Here is a 10130-nt window from a genome sequence, read left to right as displayed (position 1 = left end):
TGAATCAGGGTGAAGTTTCTCTCAGGGAGGAGTGATAGGGAATGACAAAGGACACACTGACAAAGGAGATTAATCAGAACTGGCTTTGACAAGCACTGTGGGAATTGGACAATTAAAACAGACATGGGGGGGCAAAGAAGAAGGAACTGGGGAGGAGGGTGGAGAAAACAGTGCAACAATGAATGTATGAAAACCCAAAATCTCTTTAAATGTTCATTAAGACTAATGAAATTTAATAAAAAAAAATAAAAGAAAAACAAATGTGAGCATAAATATATTGGATAAATTTATAAATATTTAAGCAATAAATATAGCACTAAATTATAATCTAATAAATAAATACAACTGTATAATGATTTTCTTAGGCTAAATTCTTTAGAGAATAAAATCTAATGAAGTACATCTCTAAATATGTTGTCATCGTTGTTGTGACATCCTCATCTCCACTCTCAATTCCGTGGTTGCCATCATTATGTCAATGAATCTTGTTGAGGTTCTTACTCTCTTTCACCAACCCTCTACCTTTCTGGAATATCTTTTGTTAAGAACTGGCTGACCCTGGCAACATTAATAGAGCATATACGACCAAGTTTCATCATCTTTGTCTCAAAAAAGCACCATGAGGGCTCTTCCTTTGAGGCAGACTTCTTTGTTCTTTTGGCTGTTGTTGTTGTTAGGTGCCATCAAGTCGAGTCTAACTCCTAGCAACCCCATGAACAGTCATCCTGAATTCTGTCCTATCCTGTGCCATCCTCATCATCTCTGATACACCAGAACCCATTCCTGAAGTTGTCATGGTAATTCACCTAACTGACACTTTTCTGACTTTTCTTAATATTATGACACAATCCATAACGAAAACTCTGGTCCTTGATCTTCTGCAGCAAATGTTTCATATCCTCTTCACTTTACGTAAATAAAGTTATGTCATCAGCATAACACAGGTTGTTGAAACATTTTCCAATCCTGATGTTGTATTCGTCTTCTTAGAGTTAAGCTTCTTGATTTATTTGCTCAGCATACAGACTAAATAGGCATGGAGGAAAGAATACAACCCAGACACACACCCTTCCTGATTTTAAATCATGCACTGTTCCTTTCTTCTCTTCTGACAACAGCTTCTCAATCTAGGTATCAATTCCACATAAGCACAATTAAATGTCCATTCTTCTTAATATTAGCCATAATTTGTTATGATCTTCACAGTTTGCATAGTCAATAATGCAAATAATCAATGACATCCTTGGCCACATTCTCTCATAAAAATTGCTCGCACGTCTGGTGCAGTGTACTGTTCTAGCCATTTTTTAATGATCTTCAATAATATTTTGCCTGAATGAGATATTAATGATAATATTCAATAATTTCCACATTCTGCTGGATCACTTTTCTGGGGAATGGAGATAAATGTGGATCTCTTTCAGTCAGTCAATCTAGTCTATCTTAACCTAGGTTCTTTGTTGCAACCACTCCATGATTGATGACCCTTCTGGTACCAGATCAATTGTTTGTATGGATTCCAGTAGTGGAGCACCCTATAAACTAAGGCAGTACAACAAACTGACAGAAAAGTGTTGTACTAATAAGAGCAAATGAAAAACCTAAACATATCTAAGGTATAAAGTAATTGGCAGCATGCACATCATTCTCCAATAATTGAACTGATAGATAGGTGTTGTAACTAAAAGGAAACCATAGAGACAACAGGGCATACAGATATCATTGCACAAGACATTATTTTCAGATCACAACAGAGGCCTGTGGTAGTGTAGCAAGATTCAATCCCAGATTGTGGTATTGGTGGCACAGATGGATCTTTAGTGTCTTTTCTTTTCTTTTTTTTTTTTTTTAGTGTCTTTTCTTATCATAGACATGAGGGCCACTAGACATGTAGTGGGTCCCCAGCTACCTGTGCTGATGCCTGCGGACCTGCCTGCACCTCTGTATCCCACCGTGACCTGGGGTGGCTGCCTTTTAGCCCATAGGCCTCCACTAAAATGCTCAGGACCCTCTGCGGGGCTGCAGCTACCTGTGTCCAATGTCTGCTGACATCTGTAATCCTCTTCCCCAATATCACAATTCAAGAAAATGTGTTCTTCTGCCATCCTTATGGCTTGTCCAATTTATAGATGTGTAGGAAGCAATCAAATATACCATGACTAGTATCAGGTATACCTTACAATACTTAGCATCCTTGCTCTTTAGCAATTAAAAGAGGTTCTTGAAAATAGATTTGCCTAATGCAACATTTATTTTTATTTATTTACACAACAGCAACAACATAGAAAGAGATGAGTTGGCTTAGTGGACAGAAAGTGACACTACCAAGCCAAAGGTGGGTGACTTTAATCCGCTGCCCTCAGGCATGTTTTTTTAATTGTGTTTGGCTAAACATTCTTCTAGGTCCTAAAGCCCTGGTCTTGTCCACTTTCTGTACAGAGATAACTCGTGGTGGCTGTGATGCTGAACACTGTGACACTTATGTGTCAAATGTAATAATGGTTATCTATGGTGGACAGTGTTTGGTGGAGCTCCCTCATTAAAACAAGCTTGGAAGCAGAAGTGGCATCCACTTCTGAAATAGCTTACCTCTGGAAAACCTATGAACCTGGAGGAAGGATGAAAATTATACAAGTGTTCAGTCTTTTGTTCATAGGGTCACTATGAGTCACCTATGACTCGAGGCACTTACTAATAAAAACAAAACCAACAACATTGATTTGGGATCCAACTAAAAGGAGAAACTCAAAATCAATAGTTCATAAGGTAAGCTACTGATTTACATCTCAAGAACCAAAAACCAGAGGATGGTAAAACAGATGTAGAATTGAAAGAGAATTAGCTTTGCCAGAGAATCCATATGTAGTGGATGCAGATAGCAACACTAAGGACATTTCCCACTTAACTGAGTAGCTATTAACATTATATCACCAAATAAAGAGTAATAACCTAATGCCTAAGAGATTCTTGAGAATCAAAGCCTAACCAAGCTGACATACAACCTTAAGCATCATACTTATGTAAATTAAAAATTGAATAAATAAACTGTAAATCCTCTTTTTTTAAGTGACTTTATATTTTTAAAAAAATTAAAAGAATGAGAAACATTGAAAATTGTCATTAGAACACACTAGAAATTGTTACTACAGGCCAAAACCTCTAAGTAAAAGCTAAAATTACAGGGCTGAATTTTAAAGAGAAGCATAAGTTTTTTTCATAGTCTCTACATAACTCTTAAAAAATGTGCTTTATTCTTGTAGTGGATGGAACATATAGCTACAAAAACATTCATTCACTACCTTACAAAAGTTTGATTCCTTGTCCTTGAAGGTGGATGCTATACAGTGATGCATCTTTAATTAATAAAATACTGAAGGAAAAAAAGTGTAACTTCAGAGCAGATAGTGCTAGTTAATTCTAAATTAACCAAAAGGTCAAAGGTAGTATCACAAGTGGTAAATTCTTACCTCTCTGACATGATAAAATGAGATAGTTTCACCATTTATTTGGTAAGATTTCCAAAAATCTATAACCCTAGTCTAATCATGAGAAAATATAAGACAAGTTTAATTTGAGGAACATTCTAAAAAATGCCTTTTACATTTTAAAATGTCAATATCATTAAAAATATCTTGTAAAACAGTGATTTGAAGAAAGTAAAAACTATGATGATTAAATTTATTTTGTTTACCTGGATTGTATTTTGAAGTAATAAATGCATGATATATATGTAAGACAAAATTTGTTTAAACACTATTTTAATGCTAGTATTTTGTCATTCTAAGTGATTACTTTAGATAAATGTAACATAGTTAGAGCAAGTTGATGGGAGGATATACAAGAGCTCTCTGAGTTTTTTTTTTTTATAAATCTAATTTCAAAAGAAATTTCTTTTTAAAATTTCATATAACTGTCTAAACCAGATGCCAAAAGGCTCTGCACACAGAACTTACTTAGTTGTATAGATCAGTAAGTTTCAAAGTTGGCTCTTCCATGCAATTCTTAATAGCATGAAGTGGCCTACAGGGACCACTTCCCAGAAGTTTGATTTAACCCAATCTTATTAAACAGATACTTAGAAGTTTGAAAAGAGAAAATGTTCTTGATGTTACGTGTTTTCACATATTAAAAAGAGATTTTTAAAGAGCTATAATTAACAGTCACAATCCATATTTCCAAGGGCTTACTTAAATTCTGCCATCCTTGCCTAACGCAAACATTCAGTTCATTACCTTCATAAAGATGAAATACAGTTGTTGTAAAATGTAGACATCAAAATTGACAGGTTTAAATTTAATAATGATCTTAATTGTCACTTTGTTTTAATTTTTGTGTAAATTTGCTTCTGTGTGTGCATGTTATTTAAAGGCAGTGATTTTTTTTTTGTAATATGGTATGTTTCATTAGATAACCAAAACTTGCACACAGTTCAAATCTGCCAGTTGCTCTAATGTCAATCATTTTTAATGTGATTTAAGCTTCTGAAAACCCACTGGAGGGTCAGCTATGGGTTGGTTCCTACTCTAAGGTAATAAAAAACAACAGCAACTTTCTCAGTACAATAATGGTAAAAAACAAATTATAGCTTCTAGTTTTTAAGAAATAAAATACTGCATATGTACTTAAAGCTGGTTTATACATAATTTCTCATTTTGTCTTCTTTTGGAATAGTTATAAACTCTGTCACATATATCCTAGAACATCTAAAATATCCAAACTGAGGAAATTTATGTTAGAATTTTAAAAAATTGTTGTTATGTGTCATCAAGTCACCTGCAACCCATAGCGACCTTATGTACAGCAACTATGAAGCAGGCCCTGTCCTGAACAAATCACTAATTCCAACACACCAACCCTCATTACCCCTGTTATTGTATCAATCCATCTCACCTGGGGTCTTCCTCTCCTACACTGTTCCTTCATCGTTCTGAGGATGATGTTTTCTCCAAGGAATGGTCCCACCTGGTCACGTGCCTAAAGTATGTGAGATAGAGCTTCAAAATCCTGGCCTTCAAGGAGAAACTTGGTCTTATGCACTCCATTACAGACCTATTTGTTTCCTTGCAAGTCCATGGTATGTTCAAGACTCTTCTCCAGCACCACAGCTCCAAGGCATCAGTTCTTCTTACATCATCCTTAGTCATTGTCCAGTTCTCAGATGCATAGCAAGTAATTGCTAAGACCATGTACTGGATTAGGCTCATTTTGGTCTCTAGACTGACATTGTTACTTTTCAGTTCAGTACTCTGCAGAGGTCCCAGACAGCAGATTTTCCCTGTGCAATTCATCTCTTGATTTCCTGTGCTCTGGTGCCAAGAGTATTGATTGACAAACCAAGCAAGCTGTAATTTTTAACAACCTCAATCTCCTCTCTATCTATCATGGTGTAGCCAGTTGGACCAGTGGTAAGAATCTTTGTCTTCTTGATTGTTAAGCTTCAGTTCATACTGCAGACTACAGTCCTTTACCTTCGGCAGCAAACATTTCAGGTCCTCCTCAGTTTCAGCAGGCAAGGTTTTGTCATCTACATAACATATATCGTTGATGGGTCTTCCTTCAATCCTGATTCCACCTTGCTCCTGATAAAGCTCGGCATCCCAAATGATGTGTTCTGCTTATAAAATGAAAAACTATGGAGACAGGATGCATCCCTGATACACTCATTTACTGATTTTGAACCATGTAGGGTTTCCTTGCTCTGTTCTGAGGATTGCTTCCTGGTGTGAATATAATTTTCTCGTAAGCACAATCAAGTGCTCTGGGAATCCCATTTTCCTCCAGGTTAGCCACAGTTTGTTTTGATCCACACAGTCAAATATCTTTGCATAGTCAATGCAACACAGATAGACATTTCCTCTGCTATTCTTTGTTTCCTGCCAAGATCCATCTGACAGTGGAGATGATGTCTCTAGTGCCACAACCTCTTTTAAACCCAGCTTGTATTTCTGTCAATGTACTATCCCAATCGTTTCTGGATAATCTTCAGCAGGTTTTTGCTAGCATGTGGTATTAATGATGTTGTTTGATACTTTCCACATTCTGTCAAGTCACCTCTTTTTGGAATGGGAATAAATATGGCTCTCTTCCAGTCAGCTGGCCAGGTAGTTGTCCTCCAGATTTCTTGGCACAATCTGGTGAACACATCCAAGGCAGCATCTGTTTGTTGAACTATGTCAATTGATATTCCATCAATATCTGGGGCTTTATTTTTCTCCAAGTCCTTCAGAGCAGCCTGAACTTCCTTCATCATTATTGTCTCTTGGTCATGTTATTTCTTTAAATTCTTTTGTGTCAGCCAACTCTTTTTGGTACAGTTACTTTATATACTCCTTCCATCATTTGCTTTTGTTTGTTTTTCTTTTTTAATGCTTCCTGAATCATTTGATAATCTGCACATAGCATCCTTAAGCATTGCAACTCGTGACTTGAATTTGTTCTTTAGTTCCTTTAATTCAAGAAATGCTAAGCAAGTTCGGTCCTTTGATTTTTAGACTCTGTTCTTTGCACATTTCATTATAATACTTTGCCTTGTTTTCCTGAGTTGCCCTTTGAAACCTTCTATTCAGCTCCTTAAACTCCTGATCTCCCTTGGCTTCTCAGCATTCTAGTGCAATATTCAAAGTCTTTTCTGACATCCATTTTGGTCTTTTCCTCTTCTTCCGTTTTTGTAAGGACCTTTTGCATTTTTCATGGACAATATTCTTGATATCTTCCTACAGCTAATCTGGTCTTCGTTCTCATTTAAGGACTCACATCTGTTCCTGATTTGGTTTTTAAATTAAAAGTGAGGGAGGGGTAGAATCTAGATCAATTTTGATTCCTGTGGATATGGTTTGACCTTCTTCAGCTTTAATTTGAACTCACATTTAAGTAGTTGATGTTCTGTTCCACAATCATCACCTGGCCTAGTTTTCACTGCTGATATTGCACTTCTCCAACAATCCTTTTACAATTGTAATTGATCTGACCCATGTTCATATCATCAGGGGAAATCCATGTGTAAAGTCTGTGTTTATGTTTCTTATAAAATATATTTGCAATGAATAAATCTTTGTGCAGAATTCTATAATTCTATTCTCAGCCTCATTTTTGTCACCAAGTCCATATTTTTTTACTACTTATCCTTCTTCTTGGTTTCTACCTTTCACATTCCATTCATACATTATTATTAATGCATCTTGGTTACACGTTCAATCAATTTCTGAGTGCAACAGTTTGTATAAATCAACTATTCCCTCCTCTTTGTCGCTGGTTTTTGGCGCATCAATTTGGGTAGTGGTATTAATAGGTCTTATTCTTGTGTGCATATGAATATTATCCTGTCGCTCACTATATTGTATTCCAAGATGTACCTAGAAACAGCCTTTAACTGTGAAAGCACCTCCTTTTTATTCTCAATTTTTCATCTCCAGCAGAGTAGATCATATGATCATTAGATTCAAAACGTTCCATGCTAATGCATTTCATTTCTCTAATACCTATTATGTCAATTATTTATGCATTCAATTCCTCCCTTAGCAATGTCCACTTTTCCTACATGCTTGCTTCTCATGTTCCATGTTTCAATCATTAATGTCTGGCTAGAACTCTTCCTCCTTGTGTTTCCAAATTTGAGGGCTCAGCCTCATTTGCCATATATGTTAGCCTACTCTAATTGTGCTATACCATACATAAGGTTTGCAAATGCCAGATATATTTTGGAAGTGGATGGCCAATAGATTTTTTAATATTTTTATTGGTTTGCTTAAAAAGTCCATATACATTGTGTTTCACACTATTCCTCATTAATACTGTGTTATATGCAATCATTTTCACGCCTTGTAGTTTATAATATCAATCACCATTTTTCATATTTTAATTTTTAAAACAAATTCTGATTTAAAAACTACATAATATAAAAAGATGCAAAATAAAAAGTGAAATATCTAACTTTTATAAGAATATTCCCCAACTGACAATATTATTAACATACTGAAATCTATACGTATATGCTCAAGTTTTAAAATATAAAGGTATATATTATCCAGGAGATTTTTGGAGTCTGTTAATTGCTCAGAGGGAAATTGCCTGTCTTTCTCTTACAGACTTTGTGGTAGATTGTTGTTGTTGTTGCTGTGTACTTTTGAGGTGAAATGTACCTATAGTTGACCCTCCAGCAGTTTTTCAGAGGTCATAAATTGCACTGAAGGAGACTACTCATGTTTCTCCTATGGAGCAGTTGGTGGATTCAAACTGCTTACTTTTGGGTTGTCGGTGTGATTCCTTACCACTAAACCATCAGAGTTCTCTTGTTAATTAGAACTCAGCAAAACACTGAGAGGCCTGGCCTATGATTTAGCTCCCTAAGAACTACACCACTGGCACTCACAACACCCCCCCACACACACACACATACCCACCCCTGATGGCCTATGAGCAGGATGTTGTGCTACCCATTCTAAGCCTGGTGTTTCAAGTTAACCAACTGCTACACTATAGAAAGATGGGAAATCTTCTCTGTGCAATTTTAACCTCTGGAAACTTTGAAACATAATCTCCTTTATATCTTGTTGTTATGTGCCATCAAGTCGCCTGCAACTCATAATAACCCTATGCATAACAACTCTGAAACTTGCCCTGTTCTGAGTCTCACTGACTCTGAAACTACTACTCCTATCCATTTCATCCTGGGTCTTCCTCTTCTCTGCTGTCCCTCCACCTTTAAGAGCATGATGTCCTTCTTCAAGGACCGGTCCCTCCTGGCCACAAGCCCAAAGCATGTGAGATGGAGCTTCAAAATCCAAGCTCCAAGTAGTAACTTAGTTTCTCCACTCACATATATGCATCTATCTCTAGTCTGTGTTGTTAGCTTCTTTCTTAAGCAAGCTTGGATTTCTAAATTTTCCCTGTCAATGCATTGTTCCAGTCATTTTTTTTATCTTCAGTAAAATTTTACTTTGACAATGTATTAATAATATTGTTGTCATTTTTTCATTCTATTATATCACCTTTATTTCCCCTCACTTAAGTAAAATATGAATCTAAAAATAACACAATCTCAATTCAGATCTCATCATAATCTTCAAAGAGTTGAAAAAGGTAATCACCAACTTCATATGGAATAGAAAGAATTCCACATAAGCAAAATGCTAGTCATAGAAGCAAAACAAAGCAAGAGGCTTTCCATTTTTTGGTCTCAAAAACTTACTGCTGATGTTGCCTTTTTGCTGTCTAGCTCTTTTGACTCCTAGTGACCCTATGTACAATAACTCTGCACCCTGCTCTATTTCGAATCAACCTCATTGTCACCGAGTCAAATCATCTCATCTTGAGTCTTCCTTTCCTGTGCTGTCTCTCCACCCTTCCAAGTATGATGTCCCTCTCCAAGGACTGATTCTTCCTTGCAACATGCCCAAATTATGTCACAGGTCGCTTCAAAATCCTTGTCTCCAAGAAGCATCCTGGTTTCAACTTTCTAGCCTAGATCTATTTGTTATCTTGGCAGCCTATGATATATTCTTCTCCAGCACCACAGCTCAAAGGTGTCAATTTTCTATCATCCCTTAGTCATTTTCCAGTTCTCCAATGCATAGTAAATAATTGCAAGGACCACAGCCTGGATCAAGCAATTCTTAGTTTCTAGACTGACACCATTGTTTTTCAGTACTCTGGAGGAGTCCCTGACAGCAGATTATCCCAGGGCAATTTGTCTCTTTATTTCCTGTCTTCTGGTACAAAGAGTGTTGACTGTGGAGCAAAGCAAGCTGAATCTGTTAACAATCTCAATTTCTTCACTGTCCATTATGATGCTGCCTATTAGCTCAACGGTGACAATATCTTTGTTTTCTTGATGTTGAGCTTCAATCCATATTGATGTCTACAGTCCTTGAAATTCTGCAGCAAATGCCTCAGGTCCTCCTCAGTTTTGGCAAAGAAGGCTGTGTTATCTGCATAACAGATTGTAAATAAGTTTTTCTCTAATCCTGATCCATATTTCTCCTCATAAAGTTCAGCCTCCCCAGTAATCTGTTTTGCATATAGATTGAATAGATAGAGAGAAAGGTTACATCCCTGTTGTATACCTTTCGTGATTTTGAACAACGAACTGTTTCTTTGATCTGTTCTGACAACTGCCTCCTGGTCCAAGTATA

Source organism: Elephantulus edwardii, unplaced genomic scaffold (genome assembly GCF_000299155.1).
Source record: "Elephantulus edwardii isolate Elephantulus edwardi_28Jun2011 unplaced genomic scaffold, EleEdw1.0 scaffold00119, whole genome shotgun sequence".
Lineage (NCBI taxonomy): Eukaryota > Metazoa > Chordata > Mammalia > Macroscelidea > Macroscelididae > Elephantulus > Elephantulus edwardii.
Note: the sequence above shows the minus strand (reverse complement) of the source record.